This window comes from Natrix helvetica (assembly GCF_964273705.1).
Source record: "Natrix helvetica genome assembly, chromosome: 2".
In the NCBI taxonomy this organism is placed as follows: Eukaryota; Metazoa; Chordata; class Lepidosauria; order Squamata; family Natricidae; genus Natrix; species Natrix helvetica.
This window is the reverse complement of record NC_138552.1, coordinates 296061149-296067148: the sequence shown is the minus strand read 5'-3', so window position 1 is coordinate 296067148 and position 6000 is coordinate 296061149. Positions and strand designations below refer to the sequence as shown.

Sequence of the window (6000 nt, the reverse complement as noted above, 5' to 3'; positions counted from 1 at the left end):
TGGAGCTGGCGTCAGATTCGGAGAGTGAGGAGGGTTGGGGAGGAACCTGGGCCAGTCCTGGAATCTGGGGAAGGCTCTGACAGGGGCTCTGGGTCGGAGGCAGAGAGGGGGCCAGGGCCGTCTGACAGTGATCAGCTGCCTTCGGAGTCGGACATCAGTGGGGCAGAAGAACAACTGGAGCCTGTTCCCAGGGTGTGCATGCGCAGAGTTGCCGGGCGAAGGGAGCAGCTAAAGAAGAGGGGTCGACTTGAGAGTGAGGCCAGAGGTGGACGATGAATGGCCCCTCCCAGAGGGAATAAAAGGGGAGCGAAAGGGGAGTGGAGTTTGCAGGAGACCATTAGTTCGCTTCATTGGTTCGTGACTCTCTGAGACTCCTGGCCAGGTTTTGCAGAGATCGGTCTGGCAGCTCTCCAAGCCAGAGAAGGTCTGTGACTATAAATCCACCCTTGAAAGACTTTGCTGGAGGTGAAGGAGCAGAATTCACAGTCAATTAATAAAAGGGTTTTTTTTTGTCGGGACCAGGAGTTGCTTCAGGCTCTTGGGAAGACTCAGTCAGAATCTTTCCGACTTTACACCTTGGAGAAAAGGGAGTTGGGGAGAGGGCTGGGCCAGGGTAGGTTCCTATCGGCGTTGGTACCGGTTCGTTTCGCGTATGCCAATGCACGAAGAACATGAGGAGGCGCTAATAAAAACCATGCCCGCAGCGGAGACCAGAAAACCGTTCCGAAGGCTTGGCCAGCCTCAGTCAGTACCGGTTCTGCCACACAGGCCAAATTACCACTAACGGTTTGCCCAAACCTCTGGGCTGGGCGGTGTTTTACCTTTGGAGGCTGGGGGGGGGGGGGGAAAGCATCAAGAGCCCCCAAATGAGTATAGGGGAGCCAGTACCACCGCTGGGCATAGCACACCCTTGGAGTTCCCGCAGAATGGAGATGCCCACGTCTCAAGTGCCACGCTGCCTTCGGGGCCAGCGCGTTGTGCCACCTCCGTGCTTGGTATTCTGCACAGGACTCAGCTGCGTGAATGCCAACTTGGCAGCCGAGGTGCAGGAAGTGTGGGGTGTGGACCCTGGCAGATATCCAGGAATTGGGGTGGGAGGTTTGCCCGTCTCTGGATCGTCCGTCACCAGGATTGGGAATTCTTAATTTTTATTTATTTTACTTATTTATTCAATGTTTATGCCGCCCAGCTCGTCTCCAAGTTATGAACCACAGTACTGGTAATCCTCGATTTGCGATGGTTCATTTAGTGACGGTTTAAAGTTAAAAAAGCACTGAAAGAAATGACTTAGGCTGTTTTTCACACTTACGACCATATAAATCTCCATGATTTATATTCCTATGCTTGACAACGGACTCCTATTTATGACGGCCGTCGTTTCTCCGGGTCGCTTGATTAAAATTCCAATGCTTGGCAACTGACTCATATTTATCACGGTTGCCGTATCCCGGGGGTAGGTGATAATCCCCTTTTGCGACCTTCAAGTTAAGGGGGAAGTCAGATTCACTTAACAACCATGTTACTAGTTTAAGAATTGAAGTGCTTCACTTAACGACCGTGGCGAGAAAGGTGGTAAGACGGCAAAATTCACTGAACAACTGTCTCGCTTAGCAACAGAAATTTGGGGCTCCATTGGGGTCGTAGGTCGAGGACTACCTGTAGTTGCCTTGTAGATACTCCAATTATAAAGGAAAGCCCTTTGCAGGTAGTCCTCGAGTTATGATGTAACCCCCCCCCCCCCCCAAAGCTACAAATAGTCCTCAATTTACAACTTTTTAAACGTAAGCTTTCAAAGTTATAACACCGCTGAAAAAAGTGTTTTAGGGACTATTTTTCACACTTTCACCATTGCAACATACCTGTGGTCACATGAGCAACTGACTCGTATTTATGACGGTCGCAGTATCCTGGGGTCACATGATCCCTTTTTGTGACCTGACAAACCAAGTCAAGGGGGGGGAAGATGGATTCACTTAACAGCCGTGTTACTGACTTAATGACTGCACCTCTCTCTCTCTCTCTCTCTCTCTCTCTTTCTTTCTCTCTCTTTCTCCTCTCTCCTCTGTCTCTCTCTCTGTCTCTGTCTCTCTCCCTCCTCCCTTTCTCTTTCTTTCTTTCTTTCTTTCTTTCTTTCTTTCTTTCTTTCTTTCTCCCTCCCTCCCTCCCTCCCTCTCTCTCGCTCTCTTTCTCCTCTGTCTCTCTCTCCTCTCCTCTGTCTCTGTCTCTGTCTCTCTCCCTCCTCCCTCTCTCTTTCTCTCTCTCTCTCTTTCTCCCCCCCCCTCTCTTTCTCCTGACTTTTGATCACATCACCACTGGAATGCTGCAACAGTCGTTAAGTGTGGAAACCGGTCGTAATAAGCCACTTTTTTCATTGCCTTTCACGGTCAGTAAATGAATCGTTGTAAGTCAGGACCTGCTATCGCTCATTGGCCGGTTAGGATCTTAACCAACCACCTTTAGAGTATCAAAAATAGTGGGGGGGCATTGTTTGCATTGGGGTGGGACGCCCCCCCCCGTTTCTTTCTCCTTCCTAATGTCCCCCTTCCAGGGAGGGCAATTGTGGGGGGGGGGAAGGGGGGGTTCATGCAGACATGCCACCCCACCCCCTGTACGGGTACCTGTGCTTCTTCCAGCTGCAAGCTGTGCCTCTCACAGGGGATGCGAGCGGAGGCAGTTGCCATAGCGATGCCCCAACCCTCCAGCCAATCGGAGGAGGAGGAGGAGGAGGAGGGATGCGTGGGACCGAGAGGGGGAGGATGCAGCTCAGCAGAAGGGCGAGGGGGGGCAGGGGGGAGATCTTAAGGGGTGGGAGTGTCATGACAGATCTTGGGCCGGCATGAGGGGCTTCTTGTGATCAGCCTTGAGGAGGGGGAGGCTTCAAGGCAAGGGCACCTTTGGGGCGGTGGAGAGGAGGATGGGCTGCTTAGCTGAGGCTTCCCCCCTTGAAGAAGAAGGGGGTCTATGGAAGAGGGTCGTCTTTTGTTCAGTAGGCCTTTCCCTCTTGTGAAGAGCCCCCCACCCCAGTGAGATGTGTTTCGTAAATGAAGGAAGATAAGGAAGGAAGGGAAAGTGGCAAAATTTGGATCTGGTGAATGTTTAGCCAGGAAGGAAGGAGAGAAGGGAGAGGAAGGGAAAATGATGAGAAGTAAGGGAGGGGAGGAAGAAGGGAGGGAGGGAGGAAGGAAAGAAGAAAGGAAGGAAGGAGGGAAGGAAGGAAGGAAGGATGGATAACAGAGTTGGAACGGACCTTGGAGGTCTTCCAGTCCAACCCCTGCTCAAGCAGGAGACCACAGACCATTCAAGACAAATGTTTGTTGAATCTCTTCTTAAAAATCTCCAGATGGAGAAGGAAGGGAGGGCTGAAGGAAGGAGGAAAAAGATGAGAAGGAAGGAAGGAGGGAAGGAAGGAAGGAAAGAAAAAAGAGGGAGAGAAAAGGAGATAAAGGAAGGAAGGGAAGGAAAGAAAAAGATGAGAAGGAAGGAAGGAAAGAAAAGGAGGAAGAGAGAAAGAGACGGAGGAAGGAAGGAAGGAAGGAAAAAGATCAGATGGAAGAAAGGAAGGAAAAAAAGAAGAGAGAAGGAAATGGAGGAAGGAAGGAAGATGAAAAAGAAGAAAGCAAGGAAAGAAAAAGGAAGACAGGAGATGTGGGAAGGAAGGAAGGAAAGAAAAAGGAAGAAAGAAGGAAATGGAGGAAGGAAGGAAGGAAGAAGATGGAAAAGAAGAAAGCAAGGAAAGAAAAAGGAAGACAGAAGGAGATGGAGGAAGGAAGGAAGGAAAAAGATCAGAAGGAAAGAAAGAAAAAAAGGAGAGAAAAGATTATTTTTCTTCATTCCTGATTCTGCACAGAATGATTGGCAGAATAGGTGAATGTAGTTCAAAAATTTGCTTCCACTAATAACAGAGTAAGTGAGTGAAAAAGAGACTGAAAGGGAGAAAGCGGCATCTGATTGATCGATGATTGAGTGATAGAAAAGGGTAGAGGCTGATATTTTTTGTTGTTGTTCTTTAGTTGTATCCGACTCTTTGCAGCCCCCGTGGACCATCGTACTCCAGGACCCCCACCCTCACCCCCGTCTCTTCGCCATCTCTCAGAGTTTGCCCAAAGTCACATTTTGTTGCGTGGATGACACTGTCTAAACTAAACCATCTCATCCTCTGCCCTCCCCTCCTCCTTCGGCCTTCCCTCTTTCCCAACTTGGCTAGCTGGGGGATTCTGGGAGTTGAAGTCCATCTGGTTTCCAAAACTAGGAATACAGTGCTGTGAACGGTGCAAGGATTTGACTGGCATTATTCCCCAAGCGATGAGTGATCCCAGCTTTTTAGGGGCACGTGTGAAAGCGGGGTTGGACTAGATGACCTACAAGGTCCCTTTCAACTCTTAATCTGTTAATCTGATGGCACAACACCAAAGGATGATTCAGACCCGTGAGTGCCTTTTGTTGTCGTGTCCGATCCATTGCGACATCATGGACTATGTCCCTCCAGGCCTTCCTGTCCTCTCCCATCCCCCGGAGTCCATTGCAGCTCACGCCGGCTGCTTCCGTGACTCCATCCAGCCACCTCCTTCTCTGCCGTCTCCTTCTTCTTCTTTTGCCCTCCATCGTTCCCAGCATGAGGCTCTTCTCCAGGGAGTCCTTCTTCCTTCTCATCATGTGGCCAAAGTCTTTGAGTTTCCTCTTCAGGATCTGGCCTTCTAGAGAGCAGCCAGGGAGGATCTCCTCTAGGACTGACCGGTTAGATGGCCTTGCACTCCAAGGGACTCAATGCAGGAGTCTTCTCCAGCCCCAGAGTTCAAAGGCCTCCATTCTTTGGCGCTCAGCCTTCCTTATGGTCCAACCTTCACAGCCATCCGTTGCAACTTGGAAAATCGGAGCCTTGCCTAGACGCACTTGTGTTGACAGGGTGATGTCTCTGCTTTTTAGTGACCTCATTTGTCGTCTGTGCTCACTTCCAGGAAGTTCCGAGGAACAAAATAAGACGCTGATTTGATTTATGAATTCGCTCACCTTGGCAGTTTCTGCCACTTTTAAGCAAAGGATGCAACCAGGGCAATTAAGAACAGCAACCTTGCAAGCACTTGAAATGAAAGCTTGTAAAAATGATAATGATAATTTGACCACGATCTGCTGTGATAATTGGGAGAAGTGCTGACCTTGGGAAAGCAGAGAGATTTCCTTTGCAGCCTCTGGAACGGCTGCAATTTTAAAAGCTTCAGGAAAAAACCTGAGCTCAGAGTTAGCGCCTCTTTTATTCCTTGTCCTGCTTCTATACTGTCACAACAACGACCCTGCGAGGAAGGTTGGAGTCTCGAGGCTTGTGCTAAAAATGTTATATAGCTGGGCAAGAATTGGTCTCCTAACGTCATGATGATTAGGTATCTTTGCTGCCTTGATTTATTTAAGAAAAAGAAAGGTGGGATGGATGGATGGATGGATGGAAGAATGGATGGAAGGAAAGAAGGAAGGAAAAAAGAGGAAAAGAAAAGGAGACGGGGAAGGAACGAAATAAAAACAAGGAAGAGAGGAGACAGAGAGAAGGAAGGAAGGAAGGAAGGAAAGAAGGAAGGAGGGAGGGAGAATGGGAGATGGAAGGAAGGAAAAAGGAAGAGAGGAGACGGAGGGAAGGAAAGAAAGAAGGAAGAAATGGAGGAAGGAAAGAGAAAGAAGGAAGGAGGGAGAAAGGGAGATGGAAGGAAGGAAGCTGAAGGAGAAAGGAAGAAAGAACGGTGATGAAAAAAAGGAAGGAAGGAAGAGGAAGAGGAGTTGGAGGGAGAGAAGGAAGGAACAAAAAAGATTAGAAGAAAGGAAGAAAAAAGGAAGAGAGAAGTAGACAAAGGAAGGAAGGCAAAAGGAAGAGAAGAAAGAAAGGAAAGGAGGGGGAGAGAGAAAGAAACATAGATTAGGAGAAGGAAGGAAGGAAGTTTAGGAGAGAAAGAATGATTAGGAAAAGGAAATAAGGAAGGAAGGATGCCAAATGGCCAAATTTTGCTCAGGTGACAC

General features: G+C 48.9%; 1 protein-coding gene and 1 long non-coding RNA gene across 2 annotated transcripts in view; one reads left to right on the top strand and one right to left on the bottom strand.

The window, feature by feature from the left end:
* Window positions 1-6000, bottom strand: part of LOC309388305 — a 393048-nt gene that overhangs the window by 269576 nt on the left and 117472 nt on the right. The gene's annotated exons all lie outside the window — the stretch shown is intronic.
* Window positions 1-6000, top strand: part of ABR (ABR activator of RhoGEF and GTPase) — a 167669-nt gene that overhangs the window by 46164 nt on the left and 115505 nt on the right.